Source organism: Bombus fervidus, chromosome 1, assembly GCF_041682495.2.
Source record: "Bombus fervidus isolate BK054 chromosome 1, iyBomFerv1, whole genome shotgun sequence".
Classification (NCBI taxonomy): Eukaryota; Metazoa; Arthropoda; class Insecta; order Hymenoptera; family Apidae; genus Bombus; species Bombus fervidus.
This window is the reverse complement of record NC_091517.1, coordinates 8,340,715-8,365,502: the sequence shown is the minus strand read 5'-3', so window position 1 is coordinate 8,365,502 and position 24,788 is coordinate 8,340,715. Positions and strand designations below refer to the sequence as shown.

The following is a 24,788-nucleotide window of genomic DNA, read 5'->3' as shown; positions in this document are numbered from 1 at the left end:
ATGGCCATCAATTATCAACTTTGCGATCGTGCTGAAACTGGAATACGCATGCCTGACTCCGAAAGGAGTTTTCTGCAACCATATTGACTTTGCGATCCAACGTGGATTTGATAAGCCACGGTATTGTAATTAGCGCAGAACTTATGGCAGGAATTTCAACAGTTGTACCGATCAATTATACTTTAATATTCGATAAACCTAATCTTGTGTGTTGGTGTAGTGTTAATTTACTATTGAAAGTTTACATTTAAAGGAAAATTGCGTATCTTAACCAAATGTTGTTTACGGAGTATAAACGTTATGAAATAGAAAAGTTTTATGATTTCTTTTAGAGGATCGAAGGTGTCAATTTCGAATTTATTTTATTAATGGATTAATATACAGTTTAATGCACAGTAATATACAAACATAAATAGGTCACATAAACTTGAATATTTCGACAGAGATTCACATTTTTCATCTACTCCTTATCAATGATATCAATTCTAATACTTCCTTTTTTTTTTTTTTTTTTTTTTTTTGAGAAATAATATATTTTTCATCGCATTTAAATTGCATTTAAACAGTTTGAATATATATCTAAATACAATTTTTCGTTACTTTACGGAAGTTTGTAATAAATGGTCTTTCAATCTTGAAAACAATACCAACTTTCCAAATAACTCAATATATTTGTAAAAATTTGAAATTGACATATATTCGTCAAACATCGAATGATATGAAAACTGAAAAATAAACTCAGAAAATGGTTCTTAGTAATGAGAACATACGAGTACATAACTTTAAATTCTTGCATGACTTTACTTGGAAAAAGCGAAGCCATCATTTTTATAACGTTCCAGCTTTTTCACCTCCTCAAAACGCAACGTTACCTCTAGACGCGCCGTAACTCACACGATACAGCGTGTTAATCAAACTTATCTGCTCCTAATGAAGCTGTCGCAGTTTAACCAGCCGAATGGCGTTCATAACGGGATTTCTGGTGGAATAACGCACAGCCTTGCTGTATTAAATCCCGTTCGCCGAGGATTGATGTCTGCCCATAATGCCAGAAACGCGACCCGCGTGGCGTTGCCAAATCGACCGGATCAGAAATTGATTCGCGCTAATTATCCTTGGTTTTGCCTGGATGAATACGATGTAACACGGTTCAACTATCACTGCAAAAGGAAATTGCACTGTTCGTGTTAATTGTTCTAATCTTTCTTGATCATTTGTCATAACAAGAATTATAATGTTGGAATATCCCCTTGTTCTTGCTACGTGATTTCTAATTAGGACAGAGTAAACAATTAAGAAGCAATTTCAGGTGGAGTATAAATTGACATTTAAGAACGACTCGAATAACGATTTTGTTCACATTTGAATATTTTATATTAACCAAGATATTGATGTAAAAATTTAAGAATGCATTAACACGTTACCTGTGTTAATTTTGTTTAAACTTGAAATGCTCGTTAACAGTAAAAAAAATACGACTGTCTTGATAATGAGCAAAAGAACGCACCAGATCAGTAAATAGTTCAAGTATACATACAAAACGAAGGAACATAAGAAACCAAACCTTGTAAATATCAAGTTAATCCGGCTAAATATTTGATTCATTTTTAACTAGATTGATTTGCCTTTTATTTAATTTCGTAATAAATTTAAAATAATTACTATTATATATGCATATACATAATTTCTTAATTCAATCCTATGTTAAAGATTCGCTTCTTCAAAATTAGAAAACCTTTCAAATAATGATAGATAGCATAAAATTCAAAAACATATGACCTTTAAAGTAGAGGTCGAAGAGAAGAAAATCCTACGTGCACTAACCACTAATATACTACTTTTCTCTACTCACCTGCAGCTACTACGTGTTTAAAATCGGGCAAAAGATATAATGCACAACGTAGAATAGTACCCGCAGAATTAAATCTGATTTAAAGCGGAAAGAACGTCGGATTCGTAAGGTAGAAGTGAATTTTCCGAGGAAGAAAAGTGCGACTGAGTTGTTGGAGAGTGGCTGAGTGACAGCTGCGAGTGTGTACGTTCGTACTCGTGTAGGGGATGAAAGCGTTATTGAGGGCAGACAGTGCGTGGTGAGATTGAAGTTCGAGGGAATAACGAGTGAAGCAAAAGTTTTAGGGAGTATACCGAAGCGAGGGTGTTTCAAGAGCTTAACACGAACGGGCTTTAGTATTGTAGCTTGTGGAAAACGTGCTTGATTTGAGTTATAACAGAATGTAGCAATACTCTCCTATCACTCTGATACACAATATTTCGCTATAATCGTGTGCCTCAACTGTGCAATTATTTATTATAATTTGCTGTAATAGTATAGTTTGTATTATGTTAATGTAATACATTATAATTTTGATTATTATAATCGATTTGTTCTAATTTTAAATTACTTACTGTCTATTTTTTCTATTAGATATGTAAATAGTTAAGATAATTTTGATATAGAATAACAATTGTATTGTAAACTAAAGGATGAAGTTCGCGAATGATCTGTTGAGATTCTATATTTCTTAAATATAATAATTGATGATAAATAATATAATTGATTAGAAGTCAGTCAACCTGAGAAATTATTAGGAAATTGATCAAATCTGTAAGAATTATTAGAGTTATTTTCTCGATATAATGAATGTATCGACAATGATGTCATTTGATCAATATTTCTAAACCTAGACGGAGAAACTGAAACTTCTAGAATAATAAATCATTTAACATCATTAACATAAATTAAAGATAAAAATTCAATAAATGTTCATATTGTTAGCTAAATAAATTAGGAAAATCACTATTACCTTATTAAACATTCTTCTGTGTATTTAAAAAAACGGCGAAAAACTTCCTAATAAAATTCAAGTTAAACGATACAAATTCCCCAATAATCTTATACAAACACGCCAGGAAATTCCTAACGATCACGTTCCACGCTCTTAAGCGACACTTTCCTCCTCTCCTATAACAAGCATACTCTTCCTCTATCAACGCCGAACTAAATAGTTACATAACTAGCCCTCAAGCTTTGATACGCGTTCCACGTTAATTAATCAAATCTTTGGACGCGGTATTTTCGTTGCAAGCCGCATGAATGAAAAGGCTGTTATCACAACGACCGCAACCATTGACGCTCTGTCGTAACAAATTGGAAATTTTAAATCTATTGTTGATAGATTTTACAAAAAATATTGGCTTTTGTAAAGAAATTGTTACGAATTTTCAATATAAAATGAAAACATTGCGGAAATAAAGCGAAATCGATCGAATTTTTCATCGAGGATCGCGGTGGTAATTATGAAGTTTAATGAATTTCAATCTGTCCGCTGTTATACAGTGGCCACAGATGGTATTGGTGTATATAGTATTTATTATAGCGTTTACATAACAGTTAATTAGGTTTAATTGTATTAAACGTAACCAATTCGTAGTACTTTTATATTACGTAAATGAAATTCAGAATTCGATGAAAAATGAAAAGTGAAAAATAAAGTTACGTAGCAATACTTTTTGTATTTACTAGATGCCCATAGGCATTCTAAAAGTTTAATCAGAGTATGTTGTAAACGTCTTCGAATGTTTAACCGATATCGTTCATGTAATGTTGGAAATTGCTTCAGGCATTTGGCATTTATTATCGTGATTCGCGTATCTGTACGTATTATATTATATTAAAAATTGATAGCATGGTTAAAATTGTTTTCGAGTATTACGTTTCATTGAAAGATAATTGTTTTATCAACTTTAATTTAATATTCTTAACTTCAACTTGACTAACTTAGTTAAATATTCTTAACTTTGTCACGCGTATCAGATTTTCCCACAATGGAAGGATTGGATATCAAGGGATATCATATGATCCTTCCGAGACGATATTCAGGAAACGTTACTAAAGCAGTTGACTGCTTTAATTTTTATTTATTTCTGACTAGAAAACAGTATTAGGCATAATAAATACAATAATTGAGGAAGCTCTAGAAAAATACGTACAATAATTGTTTATAATTTGAAGAATGAACCTCACACGACATTTTCGTACGTACTAGATTTTATACATTTTCATGCTAGATTGCTTCGATCATTTAAATAGATATTAAAATAATCAAAATTTTCTTTAAAATATAAGGGAAGATTTTCATAAAATTCTGTCATTCATAATCTCTTATATTTTTCTGTTAAGAATCGTACACATCTAGATGAAAACAAATGACAAAGTTTGGTGCTAAAGACATTGTTTCCTGGAACATCTTGAAAACTATTACGTATAGAGAGATGGCGTGAATTTCGAATGAAAAAAATTTCATACTTTTTATGACGGTATGAAACTTAATGAAAAAATCAAAAACAAAAATGGTAACATGCTTATCTTGAATTAAAATCGGCCACGGTTCGGTTGGCAGAGTCATGGAGATGTATATAAAAACAGGAGAGATTCTTGTTTTACGATTTTCAACAGCATGGCGAGAAATGGAAGTAACTTCCGGCGACGGGAAATGAGCACCGTTGCGGCTGGGTGGAAATTTACGTCGCCTTGAAACTCATTATAGTACTCGTATATATACGTGCGTGATTGTGCGAATAAAAAAAGAAATGGAGAAAGGACGATTTATTAATAGCTTTTTGATTTGTGCGATACTATGCACTTACTTCCGTGAAAGTGACACACAATAGATTCACTATTCTTAGATAGTGTACTTTTGTATTACATATTTCGACTTTTTAAGGTTCAACGTGCAATACTTTATAGTATAGAGTTACTATTAGACTCAAGAAATAAATTTTGTTTAAATGAAATAACAGGTTTTAAGAAAAGATATTAGAATTCTTAAGAACTATTAAATTAAATTTTGTGGAAATAAAATTTAGTATAACAGGATAGGGTATGGTAAATAAATGGTAAAGTATAGTTACAATAATCACTTAAGATTGTACATAGAAAGTACTCAAGTTCTTGCCGATTCTTTACAGGATATAATTCTTATATTCTAAATGATTATAATTAAAAAGTTACAGATAAAAGGAGCTGTACTAGTTCTGTACTTTATTATGATGGGGGTACATAGTAGATTATAACATTGCAATAAAATTGATTTTCCAAATATAATGTGCCACAATTAGATTAACATATGCTATGAAATCTACATAAAAGCAAAGACATTTATATATTTCAGAATTTTATTTATGATCGTAATTTTTATCTTCCAAATAAAGATTCTTCTTTATCAGAATATCTTTTAACTCTTTATGTATTTTTCCAGTTTTATTCCAATTCATTCTATTGATATGCTATATTTTGCAGCAAATTGTATATCAAATATTCGATGGACAAATTAAACGATAGTTACTTGTGCGCTTTGTAAAAGCTTAAGTTTTAAGCGCAATAAGGACCAACTGAGATATTGGAGTTAGGGAAAAAGGATTTGCGGGCGAATTGGATAGCTTAATTGGTAGAGCAATTGTCGGACAAACGAAAGATTCCAGACTTCAAGTTCTGGTTCAACAGTTGGAATGAATAGCCAATTCTTCCTTATCGTTCCCCAAATCGCCGGAATTATTGACCGCCTAAAATCGTTAAAGATCATTTATTTACTGTGATGAAAATCTCTATAAAGCTTTAAATATATGAAAAAAATAAAAGATAACTGTCTCGTAGCTACATACATATAAATAATTAATAGTTTATCTCTGTAGAGTATAATTGGTATATTAAGATACGGTAAATGGTAAAATATGAATATAATAAATATTTGTATTGCAGTGAAGTAAGTACAGGATAAGTGTTCTCTTTCAATAGAATAAGTATTTAAAAACAAATGAAGCAACTCCACGCGACATAAGGATAAAATTTTATTTTAAAAAGTTACTAAAAAGATATACATATGAAAAATAATATGGAATAGAAAGTACAATTACAAAATTCAATAAACACTTTTTACACTTCTGAAACTAATATAAATATCGTAGCAGTAATGTATATTTTTCTTATTATATCGAATCATACGATTATTCTTAACTTTATGTACAATACTTGATATTGCAATAATACTATTTTCTTATGATTATACATAGGAAAACAAGACAACTTCTTTAGAAAAATATTCCGAATATAAGTTTCTTGTATATAGGTCTATAATAATAATAATAAATTCAAATGAAATAATTTTACAAAAACTCATGACGACGTGGATCTTTAGAAGATACAAATTTTCAAGAGGTGGTTAATTTATAATCTTTAACAATAATACAAAATTCAGCTATATGTAAATATGATAGATATTTGAATTCAATACCTCCGATACTCTCAGTTCTATATTTTCGAAGCGCTCCACCTGAAAAAGGAAAAAATATCCAATCAGTGTTTCAGTTTAGTTTATATCGATTGGAAAGAAACATAAGGTAAAAGTGTTATTCATTTCACCGGCGATGCAGCACCGTACAGTTTGGTCGATAATACATTTCGATGGCTTCTGGAAGTTGAAAATCAACGCTTGATTGTAACCAGACCTTTTAATATCATACTATGAACAGTCGGCAGTACTCGAAGCTATGCATTTAAACTCCGTTTCCTTTTTATCGCGATCACTATCCGGAAAATGAAAAATCACATTGCGAGCAATGTTAGTAACAACTATCAAGCATGGATTTCATAAAACATAGAAGTCATATATCTTCTTTGAAATGTTCATGATTGCCTTTACTTAATTAAATTCTACAAAAAACAGAGAAACATACAAAAATTCAGTTTGGCTTTTAGGATCCAATTTAATTGAAATCATCCCTGACGCTATTTTTATGATAATTTTATAAATTTGTAACAGAAAATTCACTTCTTTTAGACGTTCTCAACAGGAAACGCTCGATTTCAAATAAGTTAGTGCAAAATCTGCTTACGATAATAGTAGAGTGTTAACCTCGAAAATTCTGGTACATGAACAAAATACGAATGCACCACAGAATGCACTGTTTCACCCATGAGTAACCTTGTTGCAAACCTTTCGTCGTATCGGACATTTGCCTCCCTTTAAATACGAATCAGTGAAATACCGTAGACCAATAGGAATGCAATTACTGCAGTTGCTACTGCCCGCGTTGGCGTGTAGCACTTTTTACAAACGCATACAACATTCGCATAGCATACACTGTAACAGAACGTGCGAACCATTTGGGGTTACAAAACATTAATTTTCTTCCAGCTTTGTAACTATGTGATAGTTACACGCGATGCGAAATCAGCTATTCAAACTGGACCATGCTTGTACGAAGAAAAGCATTATTTAATCTGCGTTTTGATTCTGCCTCGTTGGTGTAAGAAAAAAGTATAGAAAAATCTTTAATTAGTTCATAATTTTCCGAGTATTTCTTTATATAAGTTTCTATATTATTACACAGAAAAATGCTTGTTTTTTAATCAAAATGTCATTGATATATTCTTTCAAACGTGATAAGAAATACACAAGGGGGCTTTGAAGAAAATATCTAAGAAGACTGACCAAAATTTTGCTATCATTTTTCACTATAACAGCAGAATAATAGGATTTCACATATTTTTTATATATTAAAATGCCTTAATTTTTTTATTAAAAATTTGTAGTTTATTGATATAACTAACTAACAAGAAAACATTTGTATAATTAACAATAGAGTTGTGGAATATACTTATCACATAGTGCGATAGCTATAAATAATATAACTAATTTTTAGTAATATAAAAACATACACAAAAAAAAAGGAACACACCAATCATAATCTCTTAATCATTATAAAATGTTTCAACCTACCCGATCATCGATCGAAAACTTTTCGTGGAATTATCGTCCACCCAGTTCCATCTAATCAAATTCCAAGGCGAAGCAGTTCGAACGAATAGAATACCAAACGAGAACGGAGAATCATTGCACGTAGATCGTTCGAGGAACTTCCGCTACGCCTTGAAATATCTTTTTCTACGAAATTTCGATTTACTTCGGAAAACTCTTCGAATCGTTTATTCTTTCAATCCACGTTTGAGAAAAGTTTCCTTCTTATACTCCGGAAATTCAGCATCTGATATCATTCGAGAGTTCTCGTGAACTTACCCACTGTATGCAATTGCTCCTTCGAAACGATCCACGGATAATAATCATTCCAAAACCTATCAAGAAAACATGCCAATATTCTTAGACCATCCTAGAGTTCGAAACGAGGATCTTTTGCGATACGTGTTCGAATGTCTTACCTTGCACGATCCGAAATTTCCACACATTTACTGTTGAATAAGCTTCAATCGGATTAGTTGGATTACTTTCGAACGCTTTCACAGCAGAATTGTGTAGAATTACAATTGGCTTTTTCCCATAAATTATGGTTATAAAGTAATTCTGTTACATGATATTTGATTACATTATAATTCGTAATGCAAATTTTACAATGCAATTTGTAATTGCAATTGAAGCACAATTACGAAGTACAATTGAATAATGTAATCGACAAACATAATCATAAGATTAAAAGATACGTCGTATGGACATGAAACGAGTATAGACATGAAAGATAAATATGTATTAACATTTATTTCACTTCTTCAGAGTTCTGTAATTCAGTTACATCGTATCTCAATTATTAAGTTGTCCGAAAAGTGCCTTTCATTTACAGACCCGTCTTTATAACGACGCATCTTTATACAAACATGAAACCTAATCTATCGAAAGTTGTGATCGTTACTTTGATGGGACAAAATGGATCATACGTAATTCGATAAAATAATATAAAATGGAAAATGTTGTGCATCCATTATTTCCTTATAAAACGAAAGAAACTTTTCGGATGACCTAATACGTCGTAATTTAATTACACTCATGAGTATAATAATTAGCAATTCAATTGATTTAAAAGTTCGAATTATGTAATTAAATTACAGTGTAATTCAATTAGCACAACTGTGCTTTTCGGCTATATGTTTCGTTATTTATGTGACTTCTTGCATAAAAGATTCTTATTCTTTCTAGGGAATTTTGTTACGTTTTCCATTAATGCTAGAAGTAATTGAGTAGTCAAAATGGCCAATTTATAATTTTTCATAATAATTTTATAACTTTACAACGATGCAGTTTTGGAATTTTGCATGATTCTTTATGAAATAATATACGGTTAAAAGTTTGCTTTTTATCTTGAATAGTGGTATTTTTTTGTATATCTTCCATTTTGGGAGAAAGATAAATATGAAACTGAATAAACATCGCATTATGTGTATTCTATTCCTCCACTTTTTCACTTTTGAATGGTGCAAACATTGGACAATTACTTGTATCGACGAAACAAGAATACCTAGATAATTAGATACAAAATAGAAAGTTGAGAATCGAAGATAACAGAAAGCACAAGCTAAAAGGAGAGGAAATCAAATTTCTTGCAGCTATCTGTCGCCAGTGTCGTTCCATGTTATTATGGAAATCCGCCGGAGCATGTTGCACAGTTTAATTAATCTGGATCGTTGCAGTCGGCTCGATTAAATTTAAGTCAAACCGTTTAACAAGTTCCTGAACAAACTAAAAAGAGATGAGAGAAATAAAAGAGCGATGGTTAAAACCGTTTATTCAAAAGAGTTCGCATCATAAAGGTGATCTTTTGGAATGAAACTTTAAACCTTACCGTTATTTTCCATTAACCATACTGGATTAAATACTCCTTCACTTATTTATATTTTTCGCACATGATATCGATCGTGTATTAAATAATTTCATTGCTGTACGTAATTCAATAATTTTCATTTTTACGTGATCAATAATTTTTTAGTACAGATATTTCCATATACGTGGTTTAAGATTTCTTCGTGATATTAGAAATTTGACTCTTTTTATAAAAAGGAATGTTTTAATTTAAAAAGGTTATGTATTTGTACATGTAACAAAGCAATCATTTTTCTTTTTGTGGAGAAATGATGATACACTAACTCTTTATGACCTGAATTATTTTCTTCTTACATTTTACTACTATCTGTATTTTTAATATCTTACAAATGTTCATAAAACACATATGCTATATACAGAGCAATATAAATATATATGTATATAGAATTCTACGCTCAGAATATCTACGAATACAATCAGAATTGTAAATATTTGTATGTATGTGTCTGATTCATGAAATATATGATATATATAAAAGAAATAATACATTAAAATATTTTAGATATACAGGATTAAAATATATATCGCTGCTTGACATTGATAATGCCACAATCCAGAATTTTACAAATTTGCTCTTATTGAATACAAATCTACATTACATTTCTATTTTTATAATGTAAAATGGTATAAATTCATCAATTTTGCGTCAGGGGGCAGTTATATTGATAAAGCCCGTATTTAATATTTTCAAAAGCGTAAATTTAAAAAGCCTCTCCTCTAAAATTTACAGTCTTTAAGTTGTGCCACTATTACTACCGTTGTTGCCAAGCAACGACGGGATAAAAATAGTAGTTTCATCAACAATAATGAATAATTACTATGAATTTAGACTGTTACTATTATCGATCATAATATTTCGCTATAGAAACCAAAGTAACAACAAGGAAACACGTAGTGTGTAATATTTAACTCTTATAATCTTGTTATTGCAACTAAGACTATAACAGAATAAGTACTAACTATTAAACAATAAACCTCAGCTTAACCACCGAATTATTTCTCCCACTACAAAGTTACAGCTCCCTGAAGTAAGGCTCACATTTTCCTTCTAGGAACCATTCAGAAACTTACAACAGAATCAGTATTAACAACTAACCAATAACCCTCAACTTAACCACCAAATTATTTCCGCGATCATGAAGTTACAACTTCCTGAGATAAGACCTACGTTTTCCTTCTATGAACCATTCTGAAACTTTTCCCCTTCAAGTTAATCCAAAGAAGTCAGACATCATTGTATCTCAACGATTATTGCATCGTTGTCCTATTTCATCTCAAAGTTTAATGAGGTCATCCTCCTAAAAGCAATTGGAATACAAAATTGCTGACAAATTTTTATTCATAGAATGTCAAATGAAATGATAGAAATTATGTGCGGCAGCAAAATAATAATAATATAATAACATCCTCCTAAGAATATACTGTAAGACTGTTGAGTTGCAGACAGATTTTTATTCATGAAACGTTAAATGATATTATAAAATCTATACGCGATAATAAATAACAATAATGCAATAACAATGTAACAACACGGTAACTCATTGTTTCAAATACTATCTTAACACATCGTCAATCAATCAAAGAGACAGCAATTTAAAATCAAACTCACTATAAAGGACAATTTAAATGAAACCAACAAATGTTTTAATACTTATGAGTGCGAGTGTACGTAAAGAATTCTTAAAATCAGTTCTTGGGGAAATTGTACGACACTCTTGGTCACATCCTCAATTAACGATATTAATTCACAAGATCTTTATTGTTAAATTATTTGTTATTTAATCTAGTGTTACATTAACAAAAATTGATTGCGTCTGTATACCAAGAATTTTACTATAGATGTACTTGACATACATATCACTACAACTATTCTTTACAGGTATTCCTTATTAGTGGATCGGAGACTTTTATGCAAATTCAGATTTTTCAGAATATAATTAAGAAAATAGAACCTAGAAAAATCTTCAAATTTCCCGCAAATGCATAAAAATTCGCGGTCTACTTATCACTTTATAAAATATATATCGAAACATATACAGATCCATACAGCCATAGATCCATATATCGAAACGTGCAGATCTCCATTCTGCTAGCCATAGCAGTTACATTCTGTAAATCTGAACGCTGGATGGAGAGCTCTTTCATTTACGAAGCGGATTAATCGAAACGACAGCGCAACGCTTGTTTCCGTTAATCCGTGGCCGCGAAGGCAATTAAAGCGTTGTCGTCGCATCGTCGCTTTGATAGAAAGCGACCGTGAGAGGCAGTGTCCAACGTGATCACGGTTCATCGTGATCGTTGAAAGGTTGCTATGAAAACAGACAAAGATGCCTCAGGCACAATGTGCGATGGAACGACAAGGCTTTTTCTCTATAGATAGCGAACGCGTATGCGATCGAAAAAAGAAAAAAAAATATACGAGGAAAAACCATGGAAATGAAATATCGAGAACCCGACTGACAAAGAAGTGATGCGAGATGGATGCTCGATGCTCGTTAGTCGAAAAAAAGTCGTTCACGTGCAATTATGAACGGCGTCGCATATGCATGCAAATCTACTGTGAAATTGAACTTTCTGTCATATAGTGGGTGAAGAATTTTATCGAGGATCGCGAAGGTAGTGATGAAATGAATAGACTGATGTTCATGCAATTTTATATCTTTGTAAATATGACTAAAGAAATAGATTCTAAATAGAGATCTATTTCATCTAAATATTGTAATTAGTGGCCTACTTTGCATATTCTATATATTTTTACTTATTATATGTGGATTTGTAAATTTATATCCTGATTTGAATGCCGACGTATGTTTTCTATGAAAAAGTCTAAAAACGCATTGAAATTTAATTTCGGTAATTAAATTCACCAGTAATTTCGTGGATACGTAAACTTTCGTTAAAATTAAACCATGCGATAGCCGTGGATACCATTTTAATTTCATAATTTTCGAAGGATTAGTGCCTCCCGTACGTGAGACTTTTTCATAATGGCACCCGCAGTGTCGTAACTTTTAGATACCGTCTAGAAATAAGAATTATGCCATTGCCGGGATGAAATGAAATTGCAATTGAACTTTCACGAAACTAATAGTAAACTGTATCAGGGATTGTTTCTAGGATAGTACAAGTTAATCAATCTATTGTTTTCATACTTACCTTTAAATATTATAGTTTTTGCCTATTTTTGTAAAAAGTATCTACACCTATGAAGCTTTATCTCGAAAATTATTTATCCGATTAAATTCGTTTATTGGAAGTAGAGGATAAACCGAAATCCTCTTTAATCCATAGTATCTATCAATAGCCAAAAAGTCTCCAATACTAAGCCAACAAGATAACTCAAATTCCAATTAGCTTCGAACAAAATTTTCATTTTATTGTTCAACCAAATAGAGTACCCTAAAATCCCTTCAGATTCTAATTTTCTCAATTTTCCCCACAATTAAGCAAAATATTTCTCAATGCAAGGAATAGCAAACGCTTAGCTAGCTCTCGCTCGTTTTCATGAAATTACTTTAATGAAATTATTATTGATTATTACATGAAAGTATTTTACGAAATATCGTACTTCCGAAGTTTTCCTGCCCAAGATTGGCCTTTATTCGGATTAGATATTTCGTTGGAGTTTTATTGAGAGTAAGAAATAGACACAACGAGCGAACAAGATTCTCAGACCAGGGGAACAGCTTTTCGCTGACCATACCTACAAGGCCAGGATGGTTGCATGGCCATTTTGGCGAACTTGAGCGCGCATCCTATTTATAATTCAAGAAACGCGTACCCGCGGAGCGGATGCAAATTTAAATTCGAACACATTGCATCTGGAGCACATCCTTATTTCTCGAATTTCTCGGCAAATAAGATGATAGAAGATCGAGTACGGAATAAGACGCATGATAAATGGGAAAACTTTTTAGGTTTTAAATTTTCACGATGGTTAGATAATAACGTAGTTATGACTCTTCGGGTTTTAATCGTGTTATTAATACGTTGCGCTTTGTTCCGATATTTTGTGAACATTCCCGTTCACTTCTGCAGGGTAGACCTGAGAAAAAAGAAGTGAACTGGTATATAATAGTTGCAAATTTTTGTGAAATGTTCACTTTTTAAATATAGATACATTGGGAATTGTCGAATCGATAACAGTATTAATATCATTGGTTGGATCGAGTATGTACATATTGAGAATTGTGAAATATTTGTTGAAAAAAGATCTAACGAAGTTATATAGCTTTTTGAACGTAACATGTGCTACTGGATGAGTTACGAGGTAATAAAAATATGAAGGAGAATAAAGGGAGCGTCTATTATGTGAAATTTGATACACCGTTGTTGGTAATGATAAATGTGTTGTCGCCATATTTCATATTTTATGACGTTTGTTTTTGTATAAATCAGCCGTGACACTCTTATTTTGCCTTCATTTCTTTCGGAATTTATGATTAATTTCATGTTATGTATTTACTTTGTACTAAATAATAGGTAAATTTTTTCTGTTATGAGTTGCAACAGATAATTTATTCTTTCATATTTAAAGTTATCTTTCAGAAGAAGATTGTATTAAGAGATCCGTTATTGTTAATGGAATAATTCATTAGACTATTTAAAAAAAGTATGCAGTAAATTATTTTACAACTAATGAATAAATAAAAAATAAAAGAAAAGAAAAATTCACTATCTTAGTCAACGTAAATTAAATTATTATGTGATTGTCACGTTCTGCGCTTCACGCGAACCGTAACATAGGACGGGAAGAGGAATGCGTCACCACTCGCGAATAGTGCGAGTCACAACTTTGGGCAAATAGAATTAGGAACAAGAAGCTTAAAAGAGACTAAAGATATGACGCGTGCGAACACTTTAATATTGCAATAAATTAAGCAAGAAATACACAGCAGTATTATTGAGCAAAATTAAAACTTAACCTGGGAATGTCGATGTCGTTACAAGAAACATCGGACAAATTCAATGCATTTGTCGGAAAACCCCTCCTTGTCCAGTGGGGTGGTGATGCGCGTAGGCGCACAGTCTCCTCAGGAACTTCCGCAAGCAAACGTACTTTCGTACAATTGTCGGTGATTGGAGGTTCAATGGGAGACGTGGCGGAGGCTCCGCAGTGTGCTCTTCAGACGGCGTTGAATCGTTGATAGGAGGATCGACGGGGCGCGGCATCGACGGGGTTCTGCGTCATTGACCCAAGCAGAATATATTCGCTCTTCGTTTTCATTCGCGGCGCTTTGCCTCCGCACGGCACCCGCGCTTCCTCGGATCATTTTTGTTAAACCTCTTTCGATTCTTCCTTTTCTTACACTGACACGTGTGGCTCACATGGAGATATATATTTCAACTAAAGTTAAACGAAACAAAATTAAAATAAAATTACGTACGTTGCTCAGCCGTATTGGAAGCCAAGAGGTCGGTTCCCCTGCATTCGTATTCGAGAAAGGCTCAAAATAACAACAAAATGAACTCACGAAGGTGCACGAATGCTTCAGGAAATTATACTAAAGAACACAGAGAGATGCGTGTTAGAATCAGTTAAACAATAAGATACCCACTGACACGCACCACCTTGCACGCGCTTCCCCACAACAATACCCAGTACAATAAGCAGGCAATGAAAGTTGAAGGATCACGATCTTCTCGCGTAGCATCACCAGTGACAAACAAAGCTAACTACGTGTCAAGGAGAGCACGACTTTCATTAGCAGAAACTAGCACTACAAGAGAAATGCAGCAGCAAGGATTTCTAAAAATGGGAAACTTCAACAACACGTCTACGGAAACCATATCAGCGGAGAGAAGAAACCCTAATACTTTCGGAAGGACACGGGCAGACTTGTGAATCGCAAGACTTGCGAAGCCACATTGGTTACCAGAGGGTGTTATTGTTACAAACAATCTTTGTTCATGTTAAATGCCAAAAGCAAACAGAGATCATAGAAGCGAAGACCATAACAGTAAGAAACGTGCAGGATGTTGGTTTAAACGTTTGCTAGCTGCAAAAATTAAAAGTGAAGAAGAGAAAAGTCGAAAGAATTAGGATTAATCATAGAACAAACAGAAATTTGTTTTTTGCCGTCAATCTAAAGCTTCATCGCCAGTAGTTTACGATGATGACTATTATCCCTGTTTCATAACTTACATAAAGAATTAATAACAGAATCTTGTTACTAAACTTATAATTAAATAACTCAAATAAATCACCAATTAAAAAGATATCTAAAATATTTATTTATTCCAAGAAAACTTTAATCTCTCGTGCTAGTACTCCTGCACATAGTGGATAAGCCAAAACGTGGAGTTTATTTACCAGTCATATCGATACGCTAGGTAACGCTACCCATACGGATATATTAATAAATTAGAACAACAAGGATACAACAGTTTGGAAATTCAAAATAGTGTCGCATTTTAGAAGGGTGCGACAAGTTTTTGAATCCTTTCGGTTGTCGCGGAAGTAATTAGAACACAACTTCCTGGGATATTCGGAATAGTGTCGCGCTTTAGAAGGGTGCGACAAGTTTCTGAATTTATTCCACTCAGTTGTCGCGAAGGTGTTAAGAGCACAACCTTCTGGGATATTCAGAATAGTGCCGCGCTTTACAAGGGCGCGGCAAGTTTCTGAATTTATTCCACTCAGTTGTCGCGAAGGTGTTAAGAGCATGACCTATTGGGATATTTAAAACAGTGTAGTGCTTTGAAAGAGTGTGACGAGTTTTTGAAACCATTCCATTCAGTCGTTCGCCTTGTTTCAAAAATAACGAACGAAAGTCGAACTAATCGAAATAGTTAACAACTATTCCTGGTGGCAGTGACGTGGTTATAACGTGTTAGTTTATTTGATAAAGAAACGAGTGGATAAATTTGTAACAGATGTATCAAAATAAGTATAAATATAAATACCAGAGAGTGTATATGCCTGTTGTAATAGTCCCTCGCTCAACGCTACTATGCCGATCGAAGAAAGGATAATAATACTCTGTCTTAGGGAGAACGTTCATATATTTATATCAACGAATGTTACTACAAAAAGTTAACCTTCTCATGTAACTCTGGCTGAAGATTACAAGAAACAGCAATAACAATCTGTTTAGAGTTCATTTGCCTCTAGACCTTGTAAACCAAAACAACGTTGGTATTCAGAGGCACAATAATATGGATCTCTTCCAGATTTGAATTTCCCGTTTCCACTTGAACTTTTTCTACGCTCGTGTGCCGCTACAGCAGCAACTATCGTTTGATGTAAATATAATTTGAGAAAGCTACGATTCGACATCTACTGTAATACATAATATATTGACTAAGAGTTCTAGGAGACCTTCTGATATATCTAGTTGACAGTCTAATTTCCTTTTAAAATTAATCCGTTTCTATTCGCAGAGAAATCCAAAGATTACCAAGAAAATTCAATGTAAAATAACATAAAAATGTAAAATTGCTCACTCCTTGAATTTTTTGAAAGACTTTTCCCTGAAACTGTAATTTTATGCTTGGGAACAAATTAGGTTTCTTCTCGCGAGAACCAGGTTCGAGGATAAAATCAGCGAAACGAATAAAGGACTTTCGCTAGCTGATCTGTTTTCGCTGTTTGCATTTGAAATAGTTAGAAAATTCGCTGGAATATTGCCATAAAAGTCGCACATCTCGGAATTTAAAATTCATAGTAGATAAGGCGCGGAATGTACAATTTTAAAAACTAATTTACGACGCTACTTAGGACGAAGATATTGGTCGTAATTTATTGGAGACAGAGAGAAAATTTATTATAAGTAACGTTTAATTTCATAAACAGAGCACAGTAATGCTTTCTTATAATAAAAAAATGTTATTACGTACTTTGAAAAAATCCTGTAAAATATATTACTAGAAAACACGTTTCGTGTTTTCATTTCCTTGTCCCTTATTTTTAAACTACTTTAATTGACGTTGAACGTCGTTAATCTTTTTAACTTTTCACTCTCCGCTGACTGTGCCCTTTAATCTTTGCATTTTTTATTTTTGTGCGCTACCTATGGCTTGTACCTTTACTCTCCTCTTTACTTTCTACGCTCTTTATTTTTCTGCAGTCACTTTATTGCACTCTTCGATCTCTGCACTCTGTAATTTATATTTCTCTTTAGCTTTTAGTCCCTATATATTAACATTATTAAAATTGTTAATATACATCTTGCGTATATTCAATATATCAACTTATCAGTATGAAAATAAGTAAAAGGAAGGCTTAAATAGCTAAAACGTATAGTTTTATTCCCACAATACGGTTCAAAAAATTCATACCTACTATTGAATAGGAGAAGTTTTTTGTTACCTCTTCCATGCGGAAAAATTATTAGGAAGTACGAGTAAAGACCTACCATCTTTAGAAATCCATATGTGAATATATCTTTTTTAGTTTCGAAACATATTGGAATTACCTTAGAATAATGAAAAGTAATTATTATAATTATATTGATAAAATTCGGAACCAATCTGAACATGCATGTGGAAACTACAAAATATTTCGTGCAAGTACATATGCATATGTATCTTGCAGAGATTACAAAGCTATTTAAACATATAATTATTCATTATATTAATAAGCTTCGATATGCAGACCGTTTTTACCATTAATTATATGTTTGAAACCCCTAATTTATATTACAAATTTTGAAATTTCATTATTATACAAACATGCACATCATAAATTACAAAAGTATTTAGTCAATTATTTATTATATTAATAAGTCTCAATATTTAATGGAACCATCTTCAACGCTTATTACGCTAGTATTATCGATAAAACTGATCCCTTCAGTGCATTATGTCTTTAGAAAAGTATCAGGAAAGATAAGCCATAAATGTGTTTATATAGCTGAAACGAATCTTTCTTGAGGTTTCAAATGCTTAATAAGAAAAAAGGAAGAAATTGTAACATCATCAGTATTGTAATCTGATTCCACAATATGTTAGATCGGTAACACTGGCTGATGGGTCTGCACGTTGTGTGCGACACCACACCCTTGCATTATCTACCAATCTACTATCACCTCGAGGTGACAGCAATGCTGAGGCTCGACTGGATGCCACCCTAGGGTAGACCCAACCACTAACCGAGATCGTAACCCAACCCCCGAGGGTTGTACATACATACAACAATGCTTCTAGGATTTCCAAAGAAACTCGCCTAACGGATCATTGCATTTAGGAAGAATGGTCTCCTTCCATTGAATTTCCCTTCTCAACTCACGCCTTGAGCGGATTATGATTTATTATGAGCTTCATTGTGAATTGGTTAACCCCTTGCCTTAATCATTTATCCCGGAAAATCTTTCCTAAAAAATATGAATTTCTTCTTATTTCTTCTTTGTAATCTATATGTACAAGGATTTATAATGTAACCTATGTTCCTTGTTTATGTAGAAATTGCTGATTAAATACTTCAAATAAATAGCGAATTTTCTATGTTACTTGGTGCCTTCCACTTCGAATTTCTAAACATTGTGCTCAGTGTGCATAGAAGTGCACACTAATTTTATAACAGTTCTTATGATGTACCTTTTTGACAAGTCAATTTTCAAAATACATAAATTATTTTTAAAAAAATCTTTAATAGCTGCGGAGCTTCAAGAATTGTTTAATTCTGAAATCACTAATTTCTACAAGTATAGTATGATAGAACTGGTTAGTCTTTTAAAAAGTGCATTGAATAATTTGAGAATTAAAATATACAGGATAGACGTAATGTTCGAAAATATTCAAATTTTACAAAGCAAAATATACTGATTATGATATTTATTGAATGAAATAAAAGATCACTAGCTCCCATTCCTCTAATTACGTCCATAAAAATATAGATTTCTATCAAAATTCGTAATCTATGAATCTATACAATCTATACAAAAAATATTTGTTCATGTGCTTCTTTTCCAATGAAGTTTTTTTTTATCAGGTTTCGTGTTTCATTTCCACAGTAAGAAATTTTTTTTGTCATATGGAATAATTATCAAATGATACGAAACTCAATCAATTAGTATACAATTACTATAATAAATACAACGGTGTACAAATACTTTGTGTAGCCACTGTAACTGCAACTAAATTAACAAGATAGAGTCTTGCATCGAAAAGAGAATTTACGAGCCAGTGAACACGAAACACTACCATCTCGTTTCAGTTACATTTATCGTGAAATTCGGAACTGTAAAAGTTCACATGGTAGCAATTACGATCAAACGGAAAGAAATTAGACGAGAGAATGCTGGTTCACGTTGGACAAAAGAGTCGTGCTATTTTTATGCCTTTCATTTCATTCCCGTGTTATTCGATTCGCCGTGTCGACAATGGTCCGGGTCCAGGATGGATTTCACTTCGGTTCGATTTTTCTGTCTGACGCGGTTACCAGGCATCCCTCGAGAAAGATAAATCATCGTCGCGTGTGTTAAACGAATCGGCCGGCGATTTCTTCTTAAGATGAGTGAGGGTTTCCTCCGATTGCCGACTGAAAAATTGAATTAAGTATCAAAGAAAACGACAAGACGATACCACTCGACTCGAGGAGTGGTCTTCTGCTCGAGAACGATCTCGCGAATAATCGATCGACTCCTAGCTGCAAATATCCTGGCACAGACGTGACATCGTCGTGACGAATGATATGAAAAAGAATCGAACTTGCAGACAAAAGCTCCGTCAAGCCGTGAAAATTGGACAGATTAACGGGGTTGGCAGAAGCCAGCAGAATTATTACTAAGTAAAAAAAAGGGTGTGCTCGAGAGTTTTTTGTGAACAGAATTCATTGAGAACTCATTTCAGGGCAATTACTGCTTTCGTTACGGTAACATTTAGAATGTGAAAAATTAATTATGAGACACACTCTATATGGATAATTATAATTTTATATGGTTTTAAGGACGCAACAAGTGAATTGTTGCGTGCGTTTTTAAAAATTGTATAGAGACGATGCATATGCTGAAGTTTTATAAATATTGTTTACAATGAAATTTCCATTTCAAAGAATTTAGAACATATATGGTCGGATTGTTTTTATTTATTCATAATATCTATATAAACGAGGAAATTACAATATTATCCTGTGATCTAATAGTTCGAGATGGCATCTCCAATGAGTAATCTACAAATATTGTGAAATTTGTACAAATAATTCATAGGTGTATATAAATTCATAGATGTAGATAGATTTATAGATAGGTATATATGACAAAATTTAATTCTTTGATTTTGTATACTTCTAACTAGATTTTGCCATGTTGTACTTTCATACCTGATTGAAAATTTTAGGCTGATTTTGTACTGTTAAATATCATAATGAGGTAATGAGTGCTGCTTTTATATTGATTCTAATTATTAATTTATCACTATTTCGCTTACTTCGGTCAAGATCTAATAGTGTTGCTATAAATCAAGCAATAAATCTGGCTACTTGCAAATAGTGGTGTATATTTAAACAGAAAACGATATCTCCTTTGACACAAAAACAAATAGTACTTAAATTAATCGAAGCTGTAATCGTAGAAACCTTCGAGTTAAATCAAATGATAGGATTAGAAGCGAAAAAGAGTGGATTACTAATAAAAATAACAACGATCGTTACAAAGGAGAGATGGAAAATGAAAAAAGTTCTCTAGCAGTAGAAGTGGCGTGAGAATAGAACCGTAACCATTCTTATGCCACTTTTGTAACCGAACCTGGGGCAACTTTGCCCTCTTTAGCCTGGCTGAACGTAACGTCGCATCGTTATTTGTTTCTTTTTCTCTGAAAGAGACGAGGGGGAAAGACGGAGAACAAATGTACAGGCGAGAACACGCAGAACAATTTCTGCTTTACGTTGGAATTGGATCTGTTCGTTTTTATTCTAAATTGTGGTCGTGTGACTAAACTTTCGTTTGTATTTCATTTACAAGCTTCTTTTATTTTTCGGTACCATTATTTATGACGCATTTCATAGTAACATAGCACATTCTTTTGACACTATTAGGAATTCTTGGAAATCGAAACTAAACCAAGGCAGGAAAACACTCGAACTGTGTGAATTGCAGTAGAATTTCACCTATCGAGATACCGATCAGCGAAAAAAACAATTATCGGATTAATGAACGAAAAATTTAGAAATAGAAAACAAGAATAGAAGTTCTGAGAAATTGTCAATTCTTTGTTCAAAAGATTTTGTTCGTGTTTATTATCGATTAAAATAGTTCAAGATAATCTTCCCACATATAAAAAAAAAGTTATTCGATTATCCAAAAAATTGGATTATTCGATAGTTTAAAAAATTATGTATTTAAGGATTAACAAATAGTAGATATATTTATAAGCATTTACCTGACATCATCAAATTTGCGATTTATTGCATTTTTTCTTCATTCTGTTTATTTTTAAATAGATCTCAATTGTTGATTTCGTGCCCACGCATAAAGATAAAAATTGATCAAAGTTATACAAAGCTATACATAAATTATTTTATTACAACAAACCCTTTTATTTCTCCTGTCACCTTTCAATCGCTCGAAGTTCCATGACAAGCAATATACTAAAAATATCTAGGTATTCCAATTCGAGCAGTAAAACGTAGAAAAGGCAGAGGACGAAGTAATAGCGTGCCAGTGGAGATACGGCTGTGCTTCGAAGATACTCGATATCGACGAACACAGGGCAAAACGAGAACAAAGGGAAAAGTGTCCTAGCGCGATACGAGTTAGTAGTCGCACCGGAAACGGGTGCAAAGCTTTGTAGAATCGCATGGCAAAGGGGAGGGGGGGGAGCCGTCTCTCCGCGAACAATTCATATTATAGCTCCTTACACCTCCCACGGTGCATTGTTATTACACAGTAATACGTCGTCACGTGGTACTTGGATCATTTCTCTATCCGTGAAACTGCTTATGCAGACAATGTGTACAATCTGCTTACGCAGACAATATCCTACAAATCGAGCGCGTCCTTTCAGTCAATGAATTGCCAGATTATTGCTTTTGTATACAGCGGTGTGTAAAAGTTTCTAACCAAATAGCTTTTTTTTACTTTTCGTTCACTTGAGAACTATTTTGATTAAAATTGTCATCTAATCAGTTATAATTTAAAATATTGTTATTTTTTTATACAGAGTACTGCACAACTGTAAAAATTATTTACGTAGAAACAATAGATATGTAGGACAAATCCTTCATCAATAACTGTCAGAAATTGTATATGGATATAAATGGTTCCAGTTAACATCGTAACTTCTTCGAATCTCTTGATCTTCGAATTCATGAAAAGGGACTGATTTGTCGCTTTTATAGCCAATAGCTATTTTTATTGTTATTAAATCACAGTGTGGATAAAAATCATATTAAAAAACAAAACGATAGTCAGTATTCGCATTAATTTTCTTATTTTTTTACAATGTATGACTATTTTTTTTTTACACAAAATTAAATTACAGCGTGAGCAGGAATTATATTAGGGAGCTTCTCAATAATAAATGGAAACGTATTTTTGTTAATTCTCTTCTTTCTTTAAAATATTAATTGTTAAATGGTTATTTCTATCGTAACGTAAATTACATTAAATTTTATACGATTTTTAAATAAAATTAAACGAAAGGGTATATTGAATGTACAACTTATTTAAAAAGAAAAGAATGAAAATAGAAAATAAGTGGTAGGAACAATTAATCTCATCTAGAGACTGTAAGGAAGTGGCTCGATTTCTTCAATCGGATAGCAATCATCTTGCTGTAAGCACAAAATTGCCAGATAAGAAGATATTGCAGCGAAGAATCACACAAACTAATAAACAGCTAAAAAAGAACAATAAGGATTTATTTTCCTTTCTGCGAGATTATTACCGTTGAAAATAGCAACTCTAGCGTAAAACGACTCGTAAAGCAAAAAGCAATTAAAGACAGCGTAACGAGTTCGTTACAGTTGAAGTATGTGCAGTAGAATAAAGTAAAATCGTCGAAAATTTAAATTAGAACACTCCCTTTATCGCTTTCCTTTTAGGATGCGCCGTAACTTTTATTTTCTTCTAACTTAATGTACGTAGTTTTGTTAGCTTTTTGCTACACAATGAAAAAGAAATTATTCTACTTGAAACTTAAAAAAATATATTTAATAAATCCAGTTGAAACATAGTGATAACATTATATTTCTAAGGAAATATTAAAAATAACAAAAATATATACAAATAATTATAAATTATGTTTGAAAATATAGAATTATATTCATATTATATTCAAAAAATAATATTATAATTAATATATAATTATTATAAATTATACTTTTCTTTAATATCATTATCATAATTGTTCTTGAAGTTACGACTTGGTTTTTAAGAGGAAATTTTAGAAAGTTACATTTATTGATACCGTTTATCCCAAAGTGACATTTATTATGCAACAACCTAATGACTCGACCTTTTCAAACTGAGCTAAAATATACAAAGAACAATGAGAGGAGGCAGACACAAATAAATGAAGGTTAAGGAAAAAGGTACGAGTTCTCAAGTGAATAAGAGTGACTACAAGACTAGACAAGCAATATAACAGGCGAGTAACAACATGGTTCTGAAGACGTGTAGAAGAACGTAATTTGGAGGAACGAAACGAAATGTACTACTTGGATCGTAGAGGCTGCTGACAGGGAATATTTCAACAAAGCGAAAGATATTCCTGTACTCGATTCCATCGAAAATTCTTTCGACGATCATTCAATCCTCTTCTGAGGTATCTTGTGAAATTTATCAAGCTTATCGTGCACGACTGTTTTGATTGTGGTCGATTTGGAAATTTCCTTCGTGCCTCGAATAACTACGACATAGATAAGATATTCTACATATTATAGTAGAATCTCCAAAATTCGAATAATTACGATTCAAACGTTCTATTAGTTGAACAATATTCTATAAATCTTATTGTGTTATCTCCAACGGGATGAAAAAGAACGATTCAACTGAAATCATAGGTTGAATTTTACGATTTTTTGGAAAAATTGATTTGTCTAAAAATATTTAGCAGTTGTACCATTTCATTAAAATTTTGCAAATTGTATTTTATCGAACAAAAAATTGGTTGTTGTGTATGATCTACAGTAATTTTTATTTCCTTCGTTGCTTTGTATAGAGTTGATATTGCACACTTTAATAT

The 24,788-nt window shown here is 32.4% G+C and overlaps 1 protein-coding gene and 1 long non-coding RNA gene across 4 annotated transcripts in view; one reads left to right on the top strand and one right to left on the bottom strand.

Moving 5' to 3' along the window:
* 5-ht7 (5-hydroxytryptamine receptor 7) overlaps positions 1–24,788 on the top strand; it is a 245,595-nt gene that overhangs the window by 146,761 nt on the left and 74,046 nt on the right. The gene's annotated exons all lie outside the window — the stretch shown is intronic.
* The window catches only part of LOC139989098 (uncharacterized), a 60,083-nt gene continuing 36,049 nt past the window's right edge, over positions 755–24,788 (bottom strand). For 2 of the 3 annotated variants that reach the window (XR_011800268.1, XR_011800272.1), the window contains exon 4: positions 14,524–15,012. This is a non-coding gene — a long non-coding RNA (uncharacterized lncRNA). Of the gene's footprint in view, positions 1,161–14,523; positions 15,013–24,788 lie in introns of those variants that run through there. The other variant, XR_011800269.1, reaches the window with a different exon arrangement.